At 40.5% G+C, this 27958-nt stretch overlaps 1 long non-coding RNA gene across 5 annotated transcripts in view; it reads left to right on the top strand.

Moving 5' to 3' along the window:
• LOC139176414 (uncharacterized) overlaps nt 1-27958 on the top strand; it is a 544804-nt gene that overhangs the window by 108173 nt on the left and 408673 nt on the right. Inside the window, exon 1 of one of the 5 annotated variants that reach the window (XR_011560879.1) lies at nt 26699-27675. The exons of the other annotated variants lie outside the window; for them this stretch is intronic. This is a non-coding gene — a long non-coding RNA (uncharacterized lncRNA). Of the gene's footprint in view, nt 1-26698; nt 27676-27958 lie in introns of those variants that run through there. 5 annotated transcript variants of the gene reach the window in all.

Below are 27958 nucleotides of genomic sequence, written 5' to 3'. Positions count from 1 at the left end.
ACCCAGAGGGAAGGAGCATCCCTCTCTCGGAAGATAAGAATACGCTTAGAGGAAGCTGAACAAACAGGCCTGACTAAGTTTCTGGCAGTTTACTACACTTACCTCACATCCTTTCATTCTATCCCATTCCCTCTTGACTTTCTACTTTTCATCAAACAATATAAAAAATACCCAAATTGAACTGCTTTTTTGAGTCTTTGTTTCCTTTCAAAGGCTCCCATGTCATGTAAAACTTACATCAAATAAATGTGTATTCTTTTCTCTTGTTAATATGTCTTTTGTCAGACCAATTGCCAGGGCCTCAGCCAGAGAACCTAGAAGAATAGTAGGAAAAAGAGTTTTCCTCCACTACAGAATGGACATGAGTTTGAGCAAACTCTGGGAGATAGTGAAGGACAGGGAAGCCTGGGGTGCTGCAGTCCATGCAGTTGCAAAGAGTTGGACACGACTTAGCAACTGAACAACAAAATGATATTTAAAAGAGAATGTAGTGGGACTTCCCTGGTAGTTCAGTGGTTGAGAATCTGCCTTCCAATGCAGGGGATGAAGGTTCAATCCCTGTTTGAGGGAAGATCCCACATGCCATGGGGCAACTAAACCCACATGCTGCAACAAGAGAAGCCTGCCTGCTGGAATGAAGACTCAGCACAGTCAGTAAAATGGCAGTTTTCCTGATTTTGAAAGACTGATTCTTTGGATATGATCGGAGTCTAATAGTGGAAACCACTCTCATGGTGGTAACAAATATATCCTTAGCAACTAAAAAAATGAAAACTGTTAAAAAAAAGGAGCAACAGCAGCAGCATCCGTGGCATCATCATCATCAACAACAAAGCTTTGTTTCTGAGACTTCCTTTCTCTTCCTTCCCCTGCTCTTACTTCAGATATTTATCTTGGCCTCTTGGTATTTACTTTAAGCATTTTCTTTATTTACTTATACTTGTAAATAAAGGGAGAGAGAAATTACACAGAAGATAACAGCCACAAGATTTGCACTTTAAAATCAGAATTATATTTATTTACTTCCTAATTGATAATAAGACAGAAAAATCCTGTTATGCTGGGATTTACATGAAATGAAATCTTTCTCCTATTTCTCAGCAACTATTGTTAGTGATCTAATGTCTTAGGTTTTGTAAGGAACAATGTGTATAATTGATATTTTATTATATAACTTCATTATGAAAAAATAAATAAGCAGCTATTATTATAAATAATATTGTGCTATTATAGCACAATAAATAAGCAGATTTGGACTCAGGTTGGAATCTTACTGTAAAAAGGCCAAACACATGGTAGGTTTCCTTTTGCCTTCATGGTCAGGGACTTCAGCGTTTTAGTGTCAGTTGGATAAAGATGTGAACCTCAGATTTCACAGGAAGCTTTAAAGCTATCATCTTCCACCTCTAGAGTTGAAAAAAAATAGGTATCAGTGAATGGATTACTTTTTTTTTAAAGTTTTTATTTTTTAATTGGAGGAAAACTGCTTCACAATGTTGTTGGTTTTTGCCATACAGCAATGCAAATCAGCCATAATTATACATGTATCACCTCCCTCTTGAGCCCCGCTCTCCTCCCCCCATCCCACTCCTCTAGGTCATCACGGAATTCCAGGCTGGGCTCCCTGTGTAATATAGCAACTTCTCTCTAGCTATCTGTTTTACACATGATATTGTAAATATGTTGCTGCTGCTTCCTCTGTTTGTCCCACTCTCTTTCCCACACTGTGTCCACAAGTCTGTTCTCTGAATCCGTGTCTCCATTCCTTCCCTGAAAATAGGTTCATCAATGCCATTTTTCTAGATTCCATACATGTAAGTTAGCATACTATATTTGTTTTCCTCTTTCTGACTTACTTCACTCTGTATAACAGGCTCTAGGTTCATCCACCTCACTAGAACTGACTTGAATTCATTCTTTTTTATGGCTGAGTAATATTCCATTGTATATATGTACCATATCTTCTTTATCCATTTGTCTGTCAATGGACATCTAGGTTGCTTCCGTATCCTAGCTATTGTAAATGGTGCTGCCATGAACATTGGGGTACATGTGTTTTTTTCAATTACGATTTTCTCAGGGTATATGCCCAGTAGTGGGATTGCTGGGTCATATGGTACTTTTACTCCTAGTTTTTAAAGGAATCTCCATACTGTTCTCCATAGTGGCTGTATCAATTTACATTCCCACCAACAGTGTAAGTTGCACACTTACACTTTGTTCCACATCCTCTCCAGCATTTATTGTTTGTAGATTTTTTGATGATGGCCTTTCTGACTGGTGTGAAGCAATACCTTATTGTAGTTTTGAGTTGCATTTCATGTAATAATTAGTATGTATTAGTTTCTAGTGTAGTGTAGGAGAGGAAAAGTTTTCCTTGTCCTGAGTGGGTCTGAAAATTAAACTGACAAAGACAGATTAACAAGAGGAAAGCATACAGATATATTTAATGTAAGTTTCATGACACAGGAGCCTTCATAAAGAAATGAAGATCTGAAGAATTAATTAAACCTGAGTATTTAAAAAAAAAATTTGGCTGCACCGTGTGGCATGGGAGACGGTAGTTCTCTGACCAAGAATCGAACCTGTGCCCCCTGCATTGGAAGGCAGAGTCTTAACTACTGGACCACCCGGGAAGCCCCGTGGGTATTTTTCATGTTAGGTTTGATGAAGAGTGAACAGCTGTGGAGGAACATGATAGGTTCAGATTGTAAGGTAAGTATAGTGAATGGGGGGAGGGATTTAGCAAGGCCCAATTGTTTGGACTCTTCTTGGTATTCATTTGTTTTTGGATATAAGGATGCTCCTTTCTTCTGGATATAGGACAGCACCTCTCACAGAAGGGTTTTGTGACCTGTTCCAGGGAGGAATGGGAGGTGGAGATCACAGTGATCTTCCTGCTTCTGCTGATTTTAAGTCTTTCCACCTACATTATTTAATATGCCAAGGTGTTATATTTTGGGGTAGCAGGTGCTGAAGTCCACCATTAGACATTTCAGACATTTTTGACATTGTCACAGATTATTTTCCTAAAGTCATTTTCACTTTAGGAGGAGAGAAAAGTATCAGGTCAAGGATGGGAGATTTGTGAAGTGGGTAGAATCTTCCTTTTCCCTGCTTGGATTACCTGTGGCAGATAACTGCCGTCATGGCTTCTCTTCAATCCTGGCTCTCAGCATGAGCCACACATGTTACACGTGACGTAAGATATGTGGCTGGCGGAGTGCCTGATGCTCAGAAAACATCGTATGAAAGGATTCAACTGCATCAGTTAAAGCTCTCAATTTTTAAGTCGCCCTTGGACATTAATGGTTTGGGTTTGCTGGGCCCTTTTTTTCATTGCTCTTTTCCACGTGGGGCTAAGTACATCAAGATACTTTTCCTTAGTCTGTTTCTGGGCCATTTATTTGGCTTTCAAATCAGCCCATTAGTGTGCTGACTTCAGGGGGTATGTGAATAGAAAGGAATCCAGAGAAAGGCCCACCTGCACCTCTTCCTGTCACTGACATCTTCAGAAGGGATTTATTAAGCATTGACTTGTGGCTAGTCTCCCTTGGAGTCTAAATTTATTGCTGAGAAATCTCAGACCTGAATGGATAACCAAGTGTTTCAGCTAGATTTGCAGATGAGCCTTAATGGTAATTCAAATGTTTGAAGACAACGTTCCACAGATTCTTCTCATGCTTTTATTCGGTTACTATCTGTTATTATGAGCTTATAAATTGAGTGCATTGGACTGACACTTGCTGAGCAAATTTTTATAAAGATCTCATTTCAGAAAGTCAATGTGGGTGAGATTTTTAAGCTAACTTTTTTGCTCTGGACAGCACTCCCAGTCTCTGCTTCCCATCTGCCTGTATCAGGACCCTGACCCTTGCTTGCACATAGCCAGGACATCAGATCCTGGAAAGCCCAAGGACAGAGATCAAAACGTGGATGACAGGAGCTCAGCAGGAGAATATTAACACTAATTAGAATACTTCTTCATGACCACAGATAATGATGGCTTTCTTTGTTCAGCATCCTGAGTAAATCCCCTCACTGCAGATTTCCATACTCTGAACCAATCTGAGCATCTGGATGGAACTGCTGTTATGGCTGAATTAGTCATTCCAATTAGAGAAAGTAGAGAGTTGCCCCTGTGTTTCGATTCCCCGATCATCTCTGATGACTGGATTTAAGAGGGGTTTATGAAGCCATTCCTGGAAGGAAGAAGCATTAACTATGACATGACCTATTAAGCATGTGCAAAAGTTATGAGCTTGGGATGGGTAGGGACACGCATAAGTATTTTGAAATGACACATTTTTTTTTCCTGTTGCTGCCCTAACTCTGTGCTGAATTAATTCCACTTTATCTTGCTTTTAAATAAAAATTTATGGATGGCAGCTGAGGTCCTTCTTAGGGTCTTTATGATTTGGGATTAAGATCCTCAAGTGCCTGGACAACTCATTAGCATGTGTACTCTAGCCACGTGTACGGAGTCAGTAGAGGAAAAGAAATGAGGGAGAAAGACGGGGGGAGAACAAAAGAAAAAGAAGTAGGCACTTTCAGATAACAGTCATGTTAAATACATAATACATATATTAAATATAATTTCTTTCTAGAACAATTGAAAGGCTTCATTTAAGGGCTAAACATCTCCTGCTACCTCCAAGTAAGGCAAAATAAGCATCTTGGCCAAAATTTATATTCATTTTGAAAGTAAGGGTTTAAAAATTTAAATTCTAAACTTTGAGTCTTAAAACTTTAATTAGTTTATTAATTTAATTAATTAATTAATACAAATAACATTCTATCACATGAAGATCCATTCCAGCCTGTTAGCTTTGTTCTTGTTGGGCAGAGCTGAGTAGATGTGAAAATCAATACCTGACTTTGAGCCCTGAAACAAAACCCACATCCCAGATGTTTCCATGAGATAGTGTCCTCTCTGCTCTCATCAGTGATTAGGTACCCAAGCAGGTGAATCTCAGGAAGCCCTTTTCTCAGCAGATGCTGCCATGGCTGTTACCTGCTAAAGCATCCCCAAAGGGACTTAGTCATATAGAGTCTTTCGGTGTGGAGCATGAAGTGTTTTCATAATGCAGTTCCTTTTACAAGAGTTTGAACTGGCCTGCCCCTGACATTGGAGGTCTGAGCAAAATGCAAATGGAGGCTTCAAGCCACCCTTTTCTTTCTACTCCTAGCTCCATCTTAGCTGGGGACACTTAGCTGCCATGTCCAAGTTCCATACCCTACCCCTTCAAAAAGCTGTCCCTTGAGCCTAAGAGTATGGCGTATTGGTGATATATTCTGGCCTCAGGAGGATGACCCAGAGAAGAGGTCCTCACAGCCTGGCAGCAGGCCTACAACTATTAGGATACGGACTTACCAGGGCCTGGGTGCTGAGAGTACCCTAGGCACAGGTTCTGCTGGACATGTCCTTTTGTTCCCATGAACTCGTCACCACTGAGACCCTCTACAGGGCAGGGGATTCCAGGATCCCAGATGTAGGGGTGTTGCTGGACTTCAGAACTACCACTCTGTTAGCCACTTGTCTATTTTCTGTGAACTGCACAGCCAGGTCAGTGTAAAATGGTGCTACCCAGTTTTTGAGTAGCTTCTTAAAATGTTCATAAGATTTCCCTAAAAGGATTCCTTGACCCTTCCCTGGCACCTTTCCAATTTTCTGTCATCTCTGACCTGCACCTTCCCTGCAGTGGCCCTCCCAAAGCAAATACTATGGTGGTTAAATGCTGGTTAAGAATATCTCTGTTCTACCACAAACATTTGTAAGTCATCATATGGACGATTGACATATCACAGTGAAATTCATACAAGGCTATTTGAATTAGAAAAGAACTAAATACCTCCAAATGTTAAATATATTTATTTGCTTGATATATTTACACTAAATTTGGTACAACTTACAGTATATAAATGGAAGAATTGTAGTGAGGCAAGTAAAAGTCAGCTCCTGCAAGGGAGCATTTTTCGTTAACTGAAGCAGTAAAGATGGGGCTTTCTTTTATGCCTGTGCATGTGATTCAATGTTCCTTGGAAAACTGGTGCACTGCTGGAAATCAGGAAGGGAGAAACTGATGTAGTCTCTAGCTTCTGTATCTACAGAGTCCTCAAGGGCACAAACTCATCTTGCTCATAATCACAGAGCCTGACACTCACCAGGTGTTTAATAGATGCTTTACGAGGCACTATAGAAGGAACTGAAGCAAAGGGAAGATTGGTGAAAAGCACAGTTAGTGAGGCACAGTGTTTCATTGGTGCTCCTTGATGAGGAAGGTGACTGTTAACTTGATTCTGTTTTAAATACAGAGAAAACATTTTCATGTTGCTTTGACTTTAGGTTTTCCATGTGTAAGTTGTAGATTTGAATCATGTAATCCCAAAGGTCCTTCTGCATCTAAAATGCTAATACTCTATTCCCACATAGTGTATCCAGAAAGCATTATATTTATGCCTTAGTCAATAAATACTATTACCCATTAGTTTGGGTACTCAGCTAACTCTATTAGCTTGTTTGGGATATGGAATAAATGTAACATGGTCTCCATTCTTAAGAGTCAGGAAAAAGAGCACATAAAATATAATGAGATTATCAGAGAAATGCAAATCAAAACCACAATGAGGTACCATTTCACGCCAGTCAGAATGGCTGCTATCCAAAAGTCTCCAAGAAATAAATGCTGGAGAGGGTGTGGAGAAAAGGGAACCCTCTTATACTGTTGGTGGGAATGCAAACTAGTACAGCCACTATGGAGAACAGTGTGGAGATTCCTTAAAAAACTGGAAATAGAACTGCCTTATGATCCAGCAATCCCACTGCTGGGCATACACACTGAGGAAACCAGAAGGGAAAGAGACACGTGTACCCCAATGTTCATTGCAGCACTGTTTATAATAGCCAGGACATGGAAGCAACCTAGATGCCCATCAGCAGATGAATGGATAAGAAAGCTGTGGTACATATACACAATGGAGTATTACCCAGCCATTAAAAAGAATACATTTGAAACAGTTCTAATGAGGTGGATGAAACTGGAGCCTATTATACAGAGTGAAGTAAGCCAGAAAGAAAAACACCAATACAGTATACTAATGCATATATATGGAATTTAGAAAGATGATAACGATAACCCTGTGTACGAGACAGCAAAAGAGACACAGATGTATAGAATAGTCTTTTGGAGTCTATGGGAGAGGGAGAGGGTGGGACGATCTGGGGGAATGGCACTGAAACATGTATAATATCATATAAGAAATGAATTGCCTGTCCAGGTTTGATACAGGATGCTTGGGGCTGGTGCACTGGGATGACTTGGAGGGATGATACAGGGAGGGAGGTGGGAGGGGGGTTCAGGATGGGGAACACGTGTATGCCCGTGGCGGATTCATGTTGATGTGTGGCAGAACCAATACAATATTGTAAAGTAAAAAAAATTTTAAAAATTTTAAAAAATATAATGAGAAACCAGTTTACTGTTCAACTAGTGTGGGCTCTAAGAGTCAAAGATGGCGTCATAAATGGGGAAACTTGAGGAACAAGGATGACTTGGGTAACTGGAGAATGGGGAAAAATATCAATTCAGGGAAGAGTATGATCAAAGGTGGGGACCAGTTGATATGTGTGGAAACTGAGAATACGGACATGATTTTAGAATGAGAAGTAGAAATATGTTTGAATAGATAGGCTAAAAACAGATTCTAACTTCTCTGAAGGACAGCAGAAAGTAGAAGAGGCAGCAGAGATACATTATAAGTCCTATGCATGTGCATGCTAAGTCGCTTCAGTCATGTCGGACTCTTTGCAACCCTATGGACTGCAGCCTACCAGGCTCCTCTGTCTGTGGGATTCTCCAGGCAAAAATACTGGAGTGGGTTGCTGTGCCCTCCTCCAGGGCATCTCCCCAACCCAGGGATTGAACCCACGTCTCTTACGTCTCCTGCATTGGCAGACTGGTTCTTTACCACTAGCACCACCTGGGGAGCCCCATAAGTATCTATATTTTCATTTTACTAAACCTCTAAATGGTATGTGACACAATGGGCCATCCTTCTGGAAATGCTCTCTGCTCTTAGCTCTCAGAAACCACACATTTTTTTGGTCTTCCTCTGACCTTACTGGTCTTCCCAATCTCTTTCACAAGCCTGTCCTCTTTTATCCAACCTCTAAGTATTAGAGGCGCCTAGGGCTCAGTCCTTGGTCCCTTTCTCTAGCGACTGTACTTGATTTAATCTAGAGTCATAACTTTAAATATCATCTGCATGGAGATAATTCTCAAATACATGTCTCTGGCCTCACACTATCCTTTGAACTTCTCAGAACCATATTCCCATCTACCTACTTGACATCTCCACTTAGGTGTCCTACGGGAAGCTCCCACTTACACATTTACCATTCCTACTTAATATAGATCACCCTTCAGTGTGGTTGACACTGCTGTTGTCCATCAGCAACCTTTATACTCTTCTTCCTTTAGTAAAAGAACTTTCCAATTTTTGCTTGGCGTATAGAGGTGCAGCCAAAAGCTGCACTCATAGTCTCCATTTCAGTTAGGTGTGGTCATGTAGTTAGCTCTTACCAATGAGAGGTCAACGGAAGTGCCATGAGCCACTTCTAGCTGGTGGCCCCCAAATTGTGCTGGGTGGGATGCTATAGTCAGGGCTGAAGCTGTAACAACCAACTTAGATCCAAAAAACATTGCACTTATGCTGGTGAAGCTGTCATACCAGTCTTGGACTCTCTACCTATGGCTTATTATATAAGAGAGAAATGGTTCATATTCTGTAGGCCATTGTGCTTTGGGATCATTCTGTATTGCAGCTTTGATTATGCTCCTAACTCATCCACCTAGTCTTCCCCATCTCAGTAAATGGTATGTTTATCAACCTAATTGTGCAAGCCAGAAATCTGTTGATACCTCATTCTTCTTCTTCAGATTCAAATTATTAGTAAGTCCTATTGGTTGAACCTAAAAAATATCTTAAATTCATCTACAATCTAAATTCATGTACAGCAACTGCACTACTTCCTAACTGATCATTTGGCTTTGACCCCATACATCCCTCTCCTGACTGTGGCGAGAGACATCTTTAAGAACGTACATGCTTCAGGTCATGTTCGTTAGTGCCATCTCATTTTATTAAGATAGAGTGCTAAGACCTGAACTTGACCCTCTATGATTAGGTTTCTGCTTTCTTCCCTGACCTCATCCTGTGTCACTTTCTCCTTACTCACCAGTCTTCAGCCACAGCAGCCATTTTCCATTTTAGTTCCTTAAATACTCCAAGCTCTTTCCCACTCCAGGCCTCTTGATCATGTATTGTCTCTACTAGGAAAGTTCTTTCATTCATTCTTTGTCATGTTGGTGCCTAGTCATTCTGCAAGCGTCAGCTTAACCCCTTCTTCCTCAGCTCTCCAATTGTACTTCATAATAACCAATTCTTCTCAGGTTTAGTACATCACAATTTATGATTATACATCAGATGGAGACTGTTCCCTGCTAGACTCAAAGCTCCATGGTGACAGGGGCCATGTTGGTGTTTTTCACCTCCATACAATCAGTATTATCATGGTGACTTTCACATAGTAGTTTCTCAATAAATTTAATGTTTCTTCAAATGAAATAATTAGGAGAGGAATCTGATGAGAGCAATGATTAAGAAAATTTTACCTGGAAGAAACATGTAAAGGGGATTTTTGTTGGAGAGAGACTGAATATATTTGTTTCCTAGGATTTCTGTAATAAATTACCACAACTTGGGGACCTTAAAGCAGCAGAAATTCATTCTTTCACAGTTATGGATGTGGGAAGACTGAAACCAAGGTGCCAGCAGGGCCAGATCTCTAGGAGAGGATTCTCTCCCTGAGTCTTTGGATTCTGGTGGTTTCCAGCCATCCTTGGAGTTCCTTGGCTTGTGGCAGCATTGTGGTGGCTTGTGGCAGCATTGTGGTGGCTGTGGCAGCATTGTGGCAGCCTCTATTGTCTTATGGCTCTCTCCCTGTGTGCCTCTTCTTTCTCTACATCTCTTCTTAGAAAGACAGCAATTATATTGGTTTTATGACTTGCCCTTTTCTAACATAACCTCCTCTTAACTGATTATATCTACAAAGACCCTGTTTCTGAATAAGGTCACATTCTGAAGTTCCAGGTAAACATGAAGGGGAATGCTCTTCAACCAATTTGCAATATTCCAGGCAAGAGGTGAAAAAGGCCTGAACTATGTTGTAGTGAGAATCAAGTGGGAAATATTAGAAGTAAGTCTGACAGAATGTGGTCCACTGGAGAAGGGAATGGCAACCACTTCAGTATTCTTGCCTTGAGAACCTAATGAACAGTATGAAAAGGCAAAATGATAGGATACTGAAAGAGGAACTCCCCAGGTCAGTAGGTGCCCAATATGCTACTGGAGATGAGTGGAGAAATAACTCCAGAAAGAATGAAGGGATGGAGCCAAAGCAAAAACAATACCCAGTTGTGGATGTGACTGGTGATAGAAGCAAGGTCCAATGCTGTAAAGAACAATATTGCATAGGAACCTGGAACATCAGGTCCATGAATCAAGGCAAATTGGAAGTGGTCAAACAAGAGATGGCAAGAATGAATGTCGACATTCTAGGAATCAGCGAACTAAAATGGACTGGAATGGGTGAATTTAACTCAGATGACCATTATATCTACTACTGTGGGCAGGAATCCCTCAGAAGAAATGGAGTGGCCATCATGGTCAACAAAAGAGTCCAAAATGCAGTACTTGGATGCAATCTCAAAAAAGACAGAATGATCTCTGTTCGTTTCCAAGCCAAACCATTCAATATCACAGTAATCCAAGTCTATGCCCCAACCAGTAACGCTGAAGAAGCTGAAGTTGAAGACCTACAAGACCTTTTAGAACTAACACCCAAAAGAGATGTCCTTTTCATTATAGGGGACTGGAATGCAAAAGTAGGAAGTCAAGAAACACCTGCAGTAACAGGCAAATTTGGCCTTGGAATATAGAATGAAGCAGGGCAAAGGCTAATAGAGTTTTGCCAAGAAAATGCACTGGTCAGAGCAAACACCCTCTTCCAACAACACAAGAGAAGACTCTACACATGGCCATCACCAGATGGTCAACACCAAAATCAGATTGATTATATTCTTTGCAGCCAAAGATGGAGAAGCTCTATACAGTCAACAAAAACAAGACCAGGAGCTGACTGTGGCTCAGAGCATGAACTTCTTATTTCCAAGTTCAGACTGAAATTGAAGAAAGTAGGGAAAACCACTAGACCATTCAGGTATGACCTAAATCAAATCCCTTATGATTATACAGTGGAAGTGAGAAATAGATTTAAGGGCCTAGATCTGATAGATAGAGTACCTGATGAACTATGGACTGAGGTTTGTGACATTGTACAGGAGTCAGGGATCAAGACCATCCCCATGGAAAAGAAATGCAAAAAAGCAAAATGGCTGTCTGGGGAGGCCTTACAAATAGCTGTGAAAAGAAGAGAAGTGAAAAGCAAAGGAGAAAAGGAATGATATAAGCATCTGAATGCAGAGTTCCAAAGAATAGCAAAAAGAGATAAGAAAGCCTTCCTCAGTGATCAATGCAAAGAAATAGAGGAAAACAACAGAATGGGAAAGAATAGAGGTCTCTTCAAGAAAATTAGAGATACCAAGGGAACATTTCATGCAAAGATGAGCTCGATAAAGGACAGAAATGGTATGGACCTAACAGAAGCAGAAGATATTAAGAAGAGGTGGCAAGAATACATAGAAGAACTGTACAAAAAAGATCTTCATGACCCAGATAATCACGATGGTGTGATCACTGACCTAGAGCCAGACATCCTGGAATGTGAAGTCAAGTGGGCCTTAGAAAGCATCACTACGAACAAAGCTGGTGGAGGTGATGGAATTCCAGTTGAGCTATTCCAAATCCTGAAAGATGATGCTGTGAAAGTGCTGCACTCAATTTGCCAGCAAATTTGGAAAACTCAGCAGTGGCCACAGGACTGGAAAAGGTCAGTTTTCATTCCAATCCCAAAGAAAGGCAATGCCAAAGAATGCTCAAACTACCGCACAATTGCACTCATCTCACACGCTAGTAAAGTAATGCTCAAAATTCTCCAAGCCAGGCTTCAGCAATACTTGAACCGTGAACTTCCATTTGTTCAAACTGGTTTCAGAAAAGGCAGAGGAACCAGAGACCAAATTGCCAACATCTTCTGGATCATCAAAAAAGCAAGAGAGTTCCAGAAAAACCTCTATTTCTGCTTTATTGACTATGCCAAAGCCTTTGACTGTGTGGATCACAATAAACTGTGGAAAATTCTTCAAGAGATGGGAATACCAGACCACCTGACCTGCCTCTTGAGAAACCTGTATGCAGGTCAGGAAGCAACAGTTAGAACTGGACATGGAACAACAGACTGGTTCCAAATAGGAAAAGGAGTACGTCAAGGCTGTATATTGTCACCCTGCTTATTTAACTTCTATGCAGAGTACATCATGAGAAATGCTGGGCTGGAAGAAGCACAAGCTGGAATCAAGATTGCCTGGAGAAATATCAATAACCTTAGATATGCAGATGACACCACCCTTATGGCAGAAAGTGAAGAGGAACTAAAAAGCCTTTTGATGAAGGTGAAAGAGGAGAGTGAAAAAGTTGGCTTAAAGCTCAACATTCAGAAAATGAAGATCATGGCATTTGGTCTCATCACTTCATGGGAAACAGATGGGGAAACAGTGGAAACAGTGTCAGACTTTATTTTTCTGGGCTCCAAAATCACTGCAGATGGTGACTGCAGCCATGAAATTAAAAGACGCTTACTCCTTGGAAGAAAAGTTATGACCAACCTAGATAGCATATGGAAAGGCAGAGACATTACTTTGCCAACAAAGGTCCATCTAGTCAAGGCTATGGTTTTTCCAGTGGTCATGTATGGATGTGAGAGTTGGGCTGTGAAGAAAGCTGAGTGCTGAAGAACTGATGCTTTTGAACTGTGGCGTTGGAGAAGACTCTTGAGAGTCCCTTGGACTGCAAGGAGATCCAACCAGTGCATTCTGAAGGAGATCAGCCCTGGGATTTCTTTGGAAGGAATGATGCTAAAGCTGAAACTCCAGTGCTTTGGCCACCTCATGCGAAGAGTTAACTCATTGGAAAAGACTCTGATGCTGGAGGGATTGAGGTCAGGAGGAGAAGGGGATGACAGAGGATGAGATGGCTGGATGGCATCACTGACTTCGATGGACGTGAGTCTGGGTGAGCTCTGGGAGTTGGTGATGGACAGGGAGGCCTGGCATGCTTCGATTCATGGCGTCGCAAAGAGTCGGATATTACTGAGCAACTGAACTGAACTGAACTGAAGTCAGAAAGAGAAAAACAAATATCGTATATTAGTACAAATATATGAAATCTAGAAAAATGCTACAGATGAACCTATTTGCAAAGCAGAAATAGAGACACAGGCATATGGACACCAAGGAGGGAAAGGAGGAAGTGGGATAAATTGGGATTGACATATATACAATGGTGGCTTAGACGGTAAAGAATCTGCCTGCAATGCAGAAAATCTGAGTTCAATCCCTGGATTGGGAAGATCGCCTTGAGAAGGGAATGACAACTCACTCCAGTATTCTTGCCTGGAGAATTCCATGGACAGAGGAGCCTGGTGGGCTATAGTCCATGGGGTTGTAAAGAGTTGGACATAAGTGAGTGACTAACCATTATACACACTACTATGTATAAAATAGATAACTAATGAGAACCTACTGTATAGCACAAGGAACTCTACTCAGTGCTCAGCGCTGACCTGAACAGGAAGGAAATCCCCAAAGAGGGAATATATGTATATATATAGCTGATTCACTTTGCTGTACAGCAGAAAATAGCACAACATTGTAAAGCATCTGTACGCCGATAAAAATTAAAAAAAAACAAAAAGACCAAGTGACATTTATGAAATGACAGACCATGGAATTTTAGGGCTGAAGGAGACCTTAGAGGCATTCAAGGCCTCTAATTTAAAAATTTGCTTTTCAAATTAAGCTTCTTATACCCTTGAAATAAGGGTCCTCAGAGGTGGCTAGGAAGTGGGGGCATAGGGAAGTTTTTCCTGGTCTACCACTCTTTGTTTAATCAGAACAATTATAATTTTATGTTTCACATGCTGGGTGTCCACATAACATTTTGTTTGAAAGTCGGTTTTTATTATAAGTCTTGTCTAAATCTTCCATTTGGCTAATCAGGAAATTGCAGCCAATCAAAGAACAAGACAGTGATTCAAAGGAAATTGCATAGTGTGGACTGTTGGATTTAAGAATGTGGGGAGAAGGCAACCAGAGCAATACAGGAAACTTTCATGAAAGAGAAGAGGTTTAAACCTAGTGACCACACTTGTGAAATATGATGAGAATACAAAATTAAATTGTCTTTGTTCCTGAAAACCACTGTTCTTCTGGACAGAGACCCCTCTGTGGCCCTGCCCTTGAAGGGGGACAAGGGACATGGAAGGAGCCAGGAGATCTGGGTGTAATTCTGTTCTGCCTGGGTCACTAAGCAACAAACTGGACACAGGGACAAAGGAGAGGGAAGTGCCACTGATAACATCTGGCTTTCACATGTAGAAGATGAGACATGATGCTGTGGCAGGTGGGAGGAAGTGGACTTGATGCAGATCTAGTTTATAGAGGATCCCTTTCTGTATTGAGTGTATTTTGAAGTGACAGTGGAAAATGAAAACCTTGGTGAGTAAACCTGTAATAAACAGGTCATTTTCTGTGTCTATTTTGAGGCCCCTGTGATCTTTTCATTTTAATGATGGGCAGGGTAGTTTCTCCTCTTCCATGGTGTTCTCCCCATTGTGCCCTGTTTGAAATACACATTGTGAAGGTTAAAGAAATGGTGATCAGTGACTGGGACCCTCATCTCTCACCTGGACCACATGCTTTCAGATTAAGTTGTCTTCCTAAATCTACTCAGGCCCATTCTAATTTGTTCCCACATTACAAAGTTATCATTTGAAAACATGAACCTTAATCATGCTTATGGTTTTCATAGATTTCTGCTTTAAAATACTTCCCATTGCTCTTAGGCAGAGATCAAAGTGATGTGCCTTATGAAATCTGGCTAGGTCTAACCCTGCCTTGAGTCCCTAGTTTCGTCTGGTATGACTTCTCCCCCTGGCCGTGGAGATCTGATCACATGGTCTTAGTTGTGCTGACTTCTCCCTGCCCCAGGGCCTTGACACATGCCTTCATGCTGTCATTTTGTGTACCCCTCACTCTCTCCAAATACAGACTCATCCTTCTGATGCCAGTACAGTCAACATTTCTTAGGAATTTCTTTCCTGCCTAGGACAAAGTCATTTTAGGTCATATTCCTTGGCTTCTTGCAGATTACTAAGTCCAGTCATAAATGTGCATTTGTTTAGTTGTCTTACTCTGGGTTCCATATGAGTAGGGACTATGTACGGTCTGCTGTGTTCAGCACCTAGCACAGCACCTGGAGTGAATGAATGAATGAAATTTATAACTCCAAATATTTGATTCCAAATCCTAATGTTGTGTTCAAAAGTACACTCCCCTTTTTTTTCAAACATGCTTTTGCCTATACTGACATATCACATTTAAGCAAAAATTTTAAATTTAAATCTTCTTTCTATTATTTAAATATTTGTTAACTTAATCTTATATCAGGTGTTAAAAATCCATTTCCTTAAAGATCTAGATTTTGGCTAAAGCACTTGCTGAGACACATTCTTATGTTTTAAAAGGAAAGAAATTGTTTGCATGGAATTTTAAGTAACCTCCCTAGAAAAACAGTCTCCTATTTTACCCTTTGAAGGCTGCAAAAGTCAGGAAGGTGCTGCTCAGAACTCTCTTCAGGAAGAAACTTGTCTTGATTCCACTTAGCTGACAGTCTTCAGCTGTGGACACCTCAGGCCCCCACATCAGGTTTCTAGCAGAAGCCTCCCAGGCAGCCCTCAGCTAATGATGAGCACCATTGATGTACCAGGGCCTGGGCCTTTTGTGTCCCATGCAGGACTTCTCTAACAGGTACCCTGGTTCTCTGGAGCTCCCTGTTGGGTTGGCCAAGATTTTGTTGGATCTCCACTGTGGTCTGAGGCTCTTTCAATCCTGCTTTCTCAAGATCACAGTTTAAAAGCTTTTTCTTCCAAATCCCCTTACTTTCTCTTTGCTCTCATGGGTTATACCTTCCAATAAACCTCTAGCACTCCTAACTGTACCCCACCATCTGCTTCCTGAAAAATATAACTGATGCAGAGGGCTTCCAGTAATATAATGACATGCAATTAAAATGTTAGGGTTTTCACTGCTGGGCATACACACTGAGGAAACCAGAAGGGAAAGAGACACGTGTACCCCAATGTTTATCGCAGCACTGTTTATAATAGCCAGCACATGGAAGCAACCTAGATGCCCATCAGCAGATGAATGGATAAGAAAGCTGTGGTACATATACACAATGGAGTATTACTCAGCCATTAAAAAGAATACATTTGAATCAGTTCTGATGAGATGGATGAAACTGGAACCTATTATGCAGAGTGAAGTAAGCCAGAAAGAAAAACACCAATACAGTATACTAACGCATATATATGGAATTTAGAAAGATGGTAACAATAACGCTGTATATGAGACAGCAAAAGAGACACTGATGTATAGATCAGTCTTATGGACTCTGTGGGAGAGGGAGAGGGCGGGGAGATTTGGGAGAATGGCATTGAAACACATGTATGAAACGAGTCGTCAGTCCAGGTTCGATACATGATACCGGATGCTTGGGGCTGGTGCACTGGGACGACCCAGAGGGAGGGTATGGGGAGGGAGGAGGGAGGAGGGTTCAGGATGGGGAACACAGGTATACCTGTGGCAGATTCATTTCGATATTTGGCAAAACTAATACAATATTGTAAAGTTTAAAAATAAAATAAAAATTAAAAAAAAAGTTAGGGTTTTATTTATTTTGATTTTTCAATATTCCTTTCCTGGTTAATTCTCTCTGAAGATTTTTAGTGGCTCAATTTATAAGGCTTATTTCTGAAATGAAGAGTAATTCTAGAAGGAGAATAATTCCTTTGTTGCTGTTGGTGGTGGTTTACTTGCTAAGTCGTGTCCAACTCTTGTGACCCCATGGACTGTAGACTCCAGGCTCCTCTGTCCATGGGATTCTCCAGGCAAGCATACTGGAGTGGGTTGCCATTTCCATCTCCAAATTCCTTTGTTACTAGTCTGTAAAGTCCGTAGGTCAGAGACTTTGTCTGTTACTGTTGTATCTCAGCACTTGACACATATGAGGTGCTCAATGAATATTTGTTGAATGACTGGATGTATGTTAATTTTTTTTTTTTTGCTTTATATTAAATAGAAGAGACAAGAATAAGACATACCATAATAACATTTTTAGAAAAAGGCTGTACTAGTTTGGTAAAGTTGCCAAAACAAAGCACTACAGATTGGGTGACTTAAACAATAGAAATATATTTTCTTACAATTCTGGAGGCTTTAAGTCTGAAATTGAAGTGTCAGTAGGGTTAATTGACTTCTTCTTTGACCTCTTGTTGGCTTATAGATAGCCATCTTTCCCTGTGTCTTTACATGGTCTTCCCTCTGTTTGTACCTATGTACTAATTTTCTCTTTTTATAAAGACACCAGTCGTGTTGGGTTAGGACCCCTAAAGAATTAATACCCTTTCTCAGATTTATAGCCAAAGAGTTACATAAGTATATCTAAAAAACATACAATGAACATATAAGACCAAAATGCCTTGGTAATTCCTGAGTGGGCTTGTAATGCTCAACTAACTAAATCATATATCTTAAACAAGAAGTAAATTACAACTCTTAAGTGGCCATATGCTTGAAACTACCAATGGAGATTTCTTTATTATGTGGATTTGAAATCCAAATCAGACCAGACAGTATCTTTATAATTAAAATACATTGTTTTTAAGATTATTTATATCTGCCCTAGAAAAATTTATTTACTAGAACATAATAAAATATTAAATTTCTTATTAAAATATTAATTTACTTTAACTACAGGAAAAATGTTAACTATTTCCTTTCTTGTCCTTTTGTCTACTTGGTTCCTCAGCTTATCTCAAGTAGTAAAAGTAAGAAACGTTTGGTATCTTTGTCACAAAGTGAGCACTGGTCTTTTTCAGCTGGCATTCCCCACCTCAGAACCTTGCATTATGTTACATCTTGTAAACCACCATTGTTGCGTGCTGCGGTATTTTGAAGACTTATTAGAGTGAAGGAAGTTCTTCCCTAACGTGACATTTCCTTTCTAATACAATACAAAAGTGGAGTATTTAGGGTTGACCACTTACACATTGTTCCCATTTCAGGCCCCACAGTATTGCCGTCATATATGAATGCCTAACTTTTAGAGATTTCCTTTAGGTTTTCTTGTGTGTTTATTTTCCTGTAGATTTTGAAAGGCTTGACCTCTCTGAGAGAAGTCCTTTGAGAGACCCCAGATCCATATCACCTCTACTAGAGCCTTAAACGGCCAGCCTTGTAAAGATGGCGCTGTGAATGTGTGTTGATGTGAAACAGCTTCACTAACCACCTTAAGCTCAGTCTAGCCTGTGGCTACTGCCACATAGTCCTGAATTCCATTCTCCTGTACTTGTGGAATTCTCTAGAATGCTTTCTTCAGATCATAACCTTCCATTCAGAAACACTCGATTTTATCAAAGGCTCTAATTTGGAATATAATGTTAAGATTTCTGCTACTAGTAAATACTGCTGCTACCTTCAGGGTAATATAAATGTATATCAGACAGCTTAAAGATAAACTGACACATATTAAAATTTTTTAAGAGTTTATTTGAGCAAAAATCGACTGAAATTGGGCAGCACCAAATCAGAAGTGGTTAGTGGACACAAGAGCTCCTCCACAAGAGCCAGGGGAAAGATTTGCCTAGAAGAGGTGCAGCAGCAAAGACAGGAAATTATTTGATTGACTTTAGCTTTAAGCCTAGTTGGCTGTTTGTAATTGATTGTCCTTAGCATTTTGATTATATAACCTTGAGGCATTTAAAAGTTTAGATTTTGGTTTGCTTAGTGGGCTGCCAAGGCATTAGAGCCTCAATCTAATGATCTGTTTAATTAATTTAAAACTGCAAATGCCTGGTTCAGTTCAGTTCAACAATCATTTATTTAGTACCTGCTGATGCCATAAGCCGATTAAAAAAAAAAAGGAAAAGACTGGGTTCCTATCCTGGAGTGTTTATAGACTAGGAAGGGGCTTGCATACTTCTTTTCTCCCTGACTTACACCTTTTTAAAATAAGCTGATTACTTTTTCATTATTCATTATAGTAAGTTTGGAAAATACAGAGAAATCAAAAAAAAGTTTAAAAATCAATAAAAAACCTATCACTTAACTACTGCTAATAACGTTTTCATTTCTTTTTTATATCCATAGACTTAAAAAAATTATAATCAGGTAGTATGCACAGTAGAAGCTGTATGAAACCTGCTTCTTTAGTGTCACATCTCATAAACATTTTCCTGTAGTCTTTGTAAATATCACTGAAGAAACTAGATAATATTCTATTGTGTAGATTCACCATAGTTTCCTTAATTTTCATTTTGCTGCCAGATATTTATTCATTTTTGGCCATGCTGCATGGCATGGGGCATCTTAGTTCCCTGACCAGGGGTCAAACCTGTGCCCCTTGCATTGGAAGTGTGGAGTATCATCCACAGGACCACCAAGGAAGTCCCTGCTGCCAGATTATTTAGATGATTTCCTGTTTTCTGATATACCACATGCAAATAGCTCTGTGCACAAACATTTTTAATATTTAGGATTGTTTTCTGAAGTTAAAGATCCAGAAAGATACAGACATGGTTTCTGTGTCCAAGAGGATGAACACTGAAGCTTCCAGGACATCCACCAGGGCTTTGGAAGGGTTTGACCAGTTTATGCCTGACCAGCAGTGCTTAGTGATGCCTGGCTCACTGCGTCCTTCCACTTGGGACGTTGTTACTTTGAAAATGTTTGCTAGTTTGATACATGAGAGGGAGTGTGTTGTTGTTTTGACTTTTATTTATTTGGTTGCCAGTGGGGTTGAACATTTCCTCCTATCTTTGTATATCAGTTTTATTTCCTCTTTTATGAACTGGCACTTTGTGTCCTTTCTCATTTTATCTGTTATTTCTCCCACATCGCTCTTTTCCACTCCTTACAGATAGGGTTCTGGCTCAGCCAGTGATGTTTTTATCCCCAGGGCTGTTTTAGCCCATATAGCTTGTCTTCCTTACCCAGGATTGCGGTGACTGAGCAGTCATTGTGCTGTTGTAGAGCTGTAACAAAGCCCATCTTAAACAGAAAGCACTTCACAGTTTCTTCAGTGTCTTCTCATGTCTCCTCATCTGAGACGAAAGCTGGGCCTCTCTCCTTGGGAAGAACGTTCTGTAAAGTAATGAAGTTCACTTGCAGACTCTTTTAGTAAGAGACATGCTAGTGGCAGCCCCTTGGAGCTTAATTTTGAGATTCCCATGAGGCACCTGAAGGCTAAAAGGGAATAGCAGAATTATCCTCATTCCTCCCAAAGCTGGGGTCAGGTCCGTAAAGGCTTTCTGCACCATTGATTTTTCTTGGGCTTTTGTGGCTCAGCTTGCTGCTGTGACACACTATTCATTGCAGCAGATTATGGCTTTCTCTTTTGTCTTATTTACTGACTGGGGGAGTCACTGCCAAAAGTTGTGACTGGTGGTTATCACTTTGGAGAAGCGAGGAAGGTTAGTCTCTGTGTTCTAACATCTTCTATGAGTGAGCCATTGCTGTTCTAGTTACAGGGAGTTAAAAAAGGAGATGCTGCACTCTGGGAGATGAGAGTGATAGAACACCAAAGTGGATAAAAAAGGCAACTCTGCATCCCAGACCTTTCTTCCCCAAGTAAGAGACACAGTAAAGTAGCAGGATTTGGCCAGCCAACAGGGCACAGACCAGCACTCAGACCCAGGCTGAGGTTCCATCTCTGGAAGTATTTTGTGGCGGCTTAAGTGTTTTTAAGTGGTAGGTGTTGTGCTTTTACTTAAAAGTCACTGGTTCGCTGTGGCTCCTTGTGCTTTAAAGCTTAAAGAGTAAACTTTCTCATATTGAGAGATTCACATATTCATTCACATTTATTGAATTTCTACTGTATTTTAAGCATTATTTAGTCAGGGGTCAGCAAACTACAGCCTGCAAGTCAGATTTGACCTGCCCCTGATTCTCATAGTCTGGGAGCAAAGGATGCTCTTTACATTTTTATAATATGGTTGAAACAAGCAAAAAGAAGAATCATATTTTGTGATATGTGAAAATTATATGAAATTCAAACATCAGTGCTCAAAAATAAAGTTTTATTGGCACACAGAAATACTTATTCATTCACGTATTCTCTCTGGATGCTTTCTTGCTACAATGGTAGAGTTGAGCAGTTGTGACAGAAACTGCATGGCCTGGCAAGTCTAAAACATTTACTACTTAGTGCTTTATAGAAAAAGCTTTCCATTCCTCTTCTAGACAGTGTAAATACAGCTATAAACAACATAGACATAGTCTTTGCATTCATAGAGCTTATATCCCTGTGCAACATCACTTTAAAGATGGCCCTAATGGGACTCACCCTTGGTCCTAGCTTAGAAACATCAGGTTCTAACTGACTGAGCTAACCTTAAATAATTTTAGCCAACATTGGCACAACCTTATGGAATCTGGTTAGTTTTTCATCCAATCCAATCCAATCTATCAATTAACTATGTTAGACTGCAAAGGTCTCTGCACTTATGACATTTAACTAGTTGGGAAGCAAATTTTATTTAAAAATAAAAAAAAGAATAATGGTAACGACACTCAATAGCTGCTTTTAACTTTTCAAAAGCCTTTTATGCATGCTAGTTTACAAGCTGCAGACTTCATGAGCTAAGAATTTAGGGTGGAAAAGCTTACTTTGGACTGATAGAGATGGAGTAGGCTTGCCAGAGAAAGGATGTGGCCCAAAATGATGGTCATGATTTCCTTCTTCAGTCCCAGGGGCCTATCAAGTTGTCTCCTGTGGACAGAAGTCCAAGAAACTGGCTTTAAGGTTCTTTCCCATATCCTATGGTTTAACAGAATTTCTGCTCTTAGCCTCATGATGTGAATGGACAGCTTCCCCTGGGGTGGTGAAATAGGAAGACCAGGATTGGGAGCTTCTCATCCAGCTTGTGAGGTGGGCAGGGAGCTGCTCTCCACTAGATGGGGAAGTCACTGGAAGCCAGACTTCGGAGGCGGGTACTGAATAATAGGAAAATTGGGTAGGAGGATGGAAACTTTGATTTCTTAAAATGTAAGAAGTAGGAAAGTCTCAGAGTCCTTTAGTTAATTTTCCAGCATGTCTAGAACACCAAAGAATTACACCTTCCACTATACCATGAACAACATTCATATCTGTATGGCCCAGGGTTTTGTTTAACAAATGGCTCAATACAAGAATGGCTGATAAAAAAGAATGAAATATTGACATTTGTAGCAACATGGATGGAACTAGAGATGATCATACTAACTAAAATAAGTCAAAGACAAATATTTCATGATATTATTTATATGTGTAATCTAAAAAGTAGCACAAATGAACCTATATACAAGACAGAAACAGACTTAAAGACACAGAAAATGAATTTATGGCTAACAAAGTAGAAAGAGTTGAGGGAGAGAGATAAATTAGGAGTATGGTATTAACAGATACAAACTACTGTACATAAAATAGATAAGCAACAAGGATTGACTATATAACACAGGAAACTGTCAATATCTTATAATAACCTATAATGGGAAATAATCTAAAAATATAACTGAATCATTTGCTGTATACCTAAAACTAACACAATATTGTAAATCAAATATACTTCGATTAAAAAAAAAAAGAATGGCCGAAAGAGTAAAGGAAGGAAGTCAAGTCACGCACCAATGTTAATCAGAATGCTTCAACCATAGTGTGCTTTCAGAACAGAAACTATGGGTGTTCATTCAACAAATATTTATTGGGTCCTGCTATGTGCCAGGCACCGAAACTCATTTTATTTCAATGACTAATAGTGAAAATCTTTCTCAAATGTCAGTGTCTGCTTTGTTGCTTTAAAAAGTACAATCATTGGAGTGTCTAGTATTGAATCCTAAAGAGAACTGGAGAGCGTGGAGGATCTTTTTGACCTCATGGGGATTACCCTGGCTACCATCATAGACAATAAATTACTGTAGTGCTTAAGGTACAGTCTGATGTCAGACTGCCTGGTGTCAAAGCTTTGCCACTCATTAAGTGTGTGGCACTGGGTGAATTTTGCCTCAATTTCCCCATCTCTAAAACATGCAAATAATAATTCCTACCATATATGGCTGTTGTGATGAAATAAGCAATGTAATTTTTAATGTAGGAAACTCTCAAAGTAAATGGTAATGGTAACTGTTTTGCTATCATGTAGTACTCAGTCTAGAATAGATAGAGATGTTTGGATTGAATGTACTGAGAACTTGAGGACATGCCCCAAAACTTGGTGTTCTCTTTAAATGCCATTTTTAGTATGCGTAGTGGAAGGAGCATAACCCCTTTATTTGTAGTTTAACTTCTTTGCATCCTCACTTGAAAAGTAATATCATCTAACTGCTGGGGTTCATGCATGGACCACATATTTGATAGTGCCTAGAATTTAGTGAGCTCTCAATAAGTATTATTTTCCTTTTGACAGCACCAAATATCAGGAAGTAATTCCCTTTAATTAAGAGTGTTGATGAGTTGGGTTCTAGTTAATTGAACTGTAATATGTAAATCAACTTAATCGTGTCCTGACTCTGCCAGATAAACAGCCAGCACCTGGTATGGTTTGGTTGAGCACCTGTATTTGTTTGATTTGGAAAAATTCTTTCCCCTTTTGTGGCTTTCTTAACATTGTGGATCCTTTACATTAGCCTGCAAGCATTTTACATTTTCAGTTGAAAGGAAGGTTTTCAGTAGGTTTCATAAGATTTTAATTGTGGGATTTAACAAGATGGATTTAAATTAATCCGAATCAGTTGCAGACTATAGAACAATGGGCTGGTACCTCATCACTCCTTGTTTATTTTTCAAATAAAAGGAGAAAAATGGGAAGTGTTCCCAACTGAGTCACAGGCTGTGGTGGGAATTAAATGTAAACATCATAGTCCTTACAGTGAAAGATACTGGGTGGGAACTAGAGAATCATTAGCAGTCACCCTTTACCATGTATTTCCCTTTGCGGATGGATGTCTTCCTAGAATGGCATGAGAGAAGAAAACAGAAAGACACGTTCATGACAAAGTAACACTGAAATAAGGGTGAAATAGAATTATAAGTTGAGTAAGGTGGGAGTGAAAAAATGCATTGACATAAGACAGAGTAAAAGAGGCTCAAGGGAAACCTTAGGACTCTGTCAAAGCAATAATTTCATGAAATTACTCTGGTTGGATGTATCCTTATTTTTTTTTAAGTCTTTATGGAATATGCTATGATATTTCTTCTGTTAATTATATTTTGATGAAAGTGAAAGAGGAGCTTTGGCTTAAAGCTCAACATTCAGAAAACTAAGATCATGGCAAATAGATGGGGAAACAGTGGAAACAGTGGCTGACTTTATTTTTCTGGGCTCCAAAATCACTGCAGATGGTGATTGCAGCCATGAAATTAAAAGACGCTTACTTCTTGGAAGGAAAGTTATGACCAACCTGCTGCTGCTGCTGCTGCTGCTGCTAAGTCGCTTCAGTTGTGTCCGACTCTGTGTGACCCCATAGACGGCAGCCCACAGGCTCCCCCGTCCCTGGGATTCTCCAGGCAAGAACACTGGAGTGGGTTGCCATTTCCTTCTCCAATGCATGAAAGTGAAAAATGAAAGTGAAGTCACTTGGTCGTGTCCGACCCTCAGCGATCTCATGGACTGCAGCCTTCCAGGCTCCTCTGTCCATGGGATTTTCCAGGCAAGAGTACTGGAGTGGGGTGCCAACCTAGACAGCATATTAAAAAGCAGGGACATTACTTAGTCAACAAAGGTCCGTCTAGTCAAGGCTATGGTTTTTCCAGTGGTCATGTATGGATGTGAGAGTTGGACTATAAAGAAAGCTGAGCGCCGAAGAATTGATGCTTTTGAACTGTGGTGTTGGAGAAGACTCTTGAGAGTCCCTTGGAGTGCAAGGAGGTCCAACCAGTCCATCCTAAAGGAGATAAGTCCTGGGTGTTCTTTGGAAGGACTGATGCTGAAGCTGAAACTCCAGTACTTTGGCCACTTGATGCGAAGAGCCGACTCATTTGAAAAGACCGTGATGCTGGGAAATATTGAGGGCAGGAGGAGAAGGGGATGACAGAGGATGAGATGGTTGGATGGCATCACTGACTCGATGGACATGGGTTTGGGTGGACTCCGGGAGTTGGTGATGGACAGGGAGGCCTGGCGTGCTGCGGTTCATGGGGTCGCAAAGAGTTGGACACGACTGAGCGACTGAACTGAACTGAATTATATTTTGGTATTTTGGCTGTGAGGCATGTGGAATCCTAGCTCCCTGACCAGGGATCCAGCCTGCACCTTGTGGGTTTGGAAAGTGAAGTCCCAATCGCTGGGAAGTCCCTGGATGTATCTTTATTTTGATAATTATTTTCATACCATGGCCCTCACCTTAAAAGTGTGTTCTCAGTCCTGAACACTATTGACACTTTGGGCTGGTTAACTGTTGTGGGGGCCTGTCCTGTACATCATTGGATGTTTAGTGGCATCCTTGGAAGATGCCAGTAGCACTTCACCTACTCTTCCACCCACCCACTAACTCCCAAGTCCGATACCCACAAATGTTTTCAGACCTTACTAAATGTTCCCTGGTGAGCAAACATCACCCCTAGTTGAGAATCACTGCTTTGAAAGGATTTGTTTCCACTACTTTATGGGTCCCCGAGGCTCCAACTTTCCTCTCAGGCCATTCCTTTAGCTAACCTTTTGGATCTCTCCAGCACTGCCAGGCTAAGCCACATTGGCAGCCAGGTGGAGACCTCCTCAAAGAGGCCTGGGTTAATCCCTACAATGCTAGGCTCAGTGCCACATTTCCAAGTGTTGGGGCTGCCTAGATTAATTTCTAAGGTATTGTGAATCTTGTCTCTAGTGGTCATTGTCCCTTTTAAGTGTTACCTGGGAGTGTGTGTGTGTGTGTGTGTGCTCAGTTGTGTCTGTGTCTTTATGACTCCATGTTATGTATGTAGCCTGCCAGGCTCCTCTGTCCATGGGACTTTCCAGGCAAGAATACTGGAGTGGGTTGCCATTTCCTACTCCAGAGAATCTTCCCAACCCAGGGATCCAACCCGCGTCTCCTGTGTCTCCTACATTGGCAGGCGAATTCTTTACCACTGAGCCACCTGGGAAGCTGATGGAAGTAATGACTACTCAATTCTGTTTGTGGTGCCTTATTTACTGACAGTAAGCTTGGAGAAAGTCACAGACACTTAGTTGAATTATTAAAAGAAAGCCTGTATGTTATCCTCTTAGCAGAGTACCCCAGAATTATTGCTTTAATATGGGCCTAACCACAAAAGGAGGCTGAGAAGCTCAGAGTAGGGAGAGGTGAATTGCCAAGTGGCGTTTTAGGAAAACAAAGGCTTTGCAAGATAAAGCCTCCCCAGCTACAGGCTTCATGTTATTAATAACTCAGATGTCATATTTATGCCATTATTGGCAGCATGCATACAATTTAAATATTTTAGCTTCCATTATACAACTGGATCTACATTACTGACCTTCAAGGGCCCCATTCATAAGGGGATGAGGAAAGGGAACAATCAACTATTTCATGCAAGGGCTGCCCAGCGGACTGGCTTTCCCAGCATTGTCAGACAAACCAGGACACAGGGAGCGCTTTGGAGCCGTTCAAAACATGGCAGGGTCGAGACAGAGAATGATGGGGCTGCGGGAGCTTTCAGGGCAGGGAACGAGCCAAGGCTATTTTTCCTTTTGAAAAAGAGATATCCCACCTTTGTTCCAAGGGAGAATGAAATATCCATTAAGACTGGTGACACTGGGAATTTTGTTTCAGCTCAGTGCCTTTTGTTGTGACTCCAGGGCAGAGGCAAGGAATCTGGGGTGACAGGTTTCAAGCCAAGATGAGAAAGAAAAAGAATTCCTTCCAAGGATTTCTTCTATTGTCTCCTCAAGAATAAATATTTATAGAGAAAGTTCAAGTGAAGTCTTTTACAATGGTCAGGGCTTTAAGACTAAGCCTTTGAGAGAGACCATGTAAAACTATGCTTAAATGAAGGGTGATCCAATTAGGATTCCCAGGGAAAACCAAGAAACCTCAGGATAATTTCCTATGTAAAATCTAATTGTCTTCTCAAGTGGAATCGGAATAACCACTCTGAATTATACCAGCTCCATAGACTGCAGCAAAAATGTACAGCCAAATTGGATTCTATTCTAAGTAATTAAGTTATTTCCTTCACAGGATCTATAATTTGCCTTCAACAAATGTGATTTGCCTCAGAAAGATAAGACATTGCAATTTTCCTCCAAAATGGATCTTCTGTGCCAGAAACAATTATGAAAAGTAGACCAAATATTTCCTTAATTATATCCTGGTTATTATCTTAGAGCGCATGTCTGGAGTGCCCTGTCTGTGTCACAGAGTAAGACAGGTAAGGCTGCTATAGTTTAGAAATTATCTTTAAATGGAGACCAGAGTTGAAATTTACTCAAGAGGCTGGGGCTTGCACAACCGAAGTGTAAATAGCTTTGGGTGATGTTACATAAGACTCCAGAATCTTGTGCAAAATGTGGGCAACAGGGAGCTTGCTTCAGTGGACCTTTCTTCTGAGCTCTGAAAGCACCAATTTAACTTTTATCTGCTTGGCTGAACCCTTGAGGTGCTAGATGTTGCAATAGATTAAGAATAAGTGTTGAGATTTGCATAGAAGATAC

This window comes from Bos indicus, chromosome 2 (assembly GCF_029378745.1).
Source record: "Bos indicus isolate NIAB-ARS_2022 breed Sahiwal x Tharparkar chromosome 2, NIAB-ARS_B.indTharparkar_mat_pri_1.0, whole genome shotgun sequence".
Classification (NCBI taxonomy): Eukaryota; Metazoa; Chordata; class Mammalia; order Artiodactyla; family Bovidae; genus Bos; species Bos indicus.
Note: the sequence above shows the minus strand (reverse complement) of the source record. Positions and strands in the feature narration are given on the sequence as shown.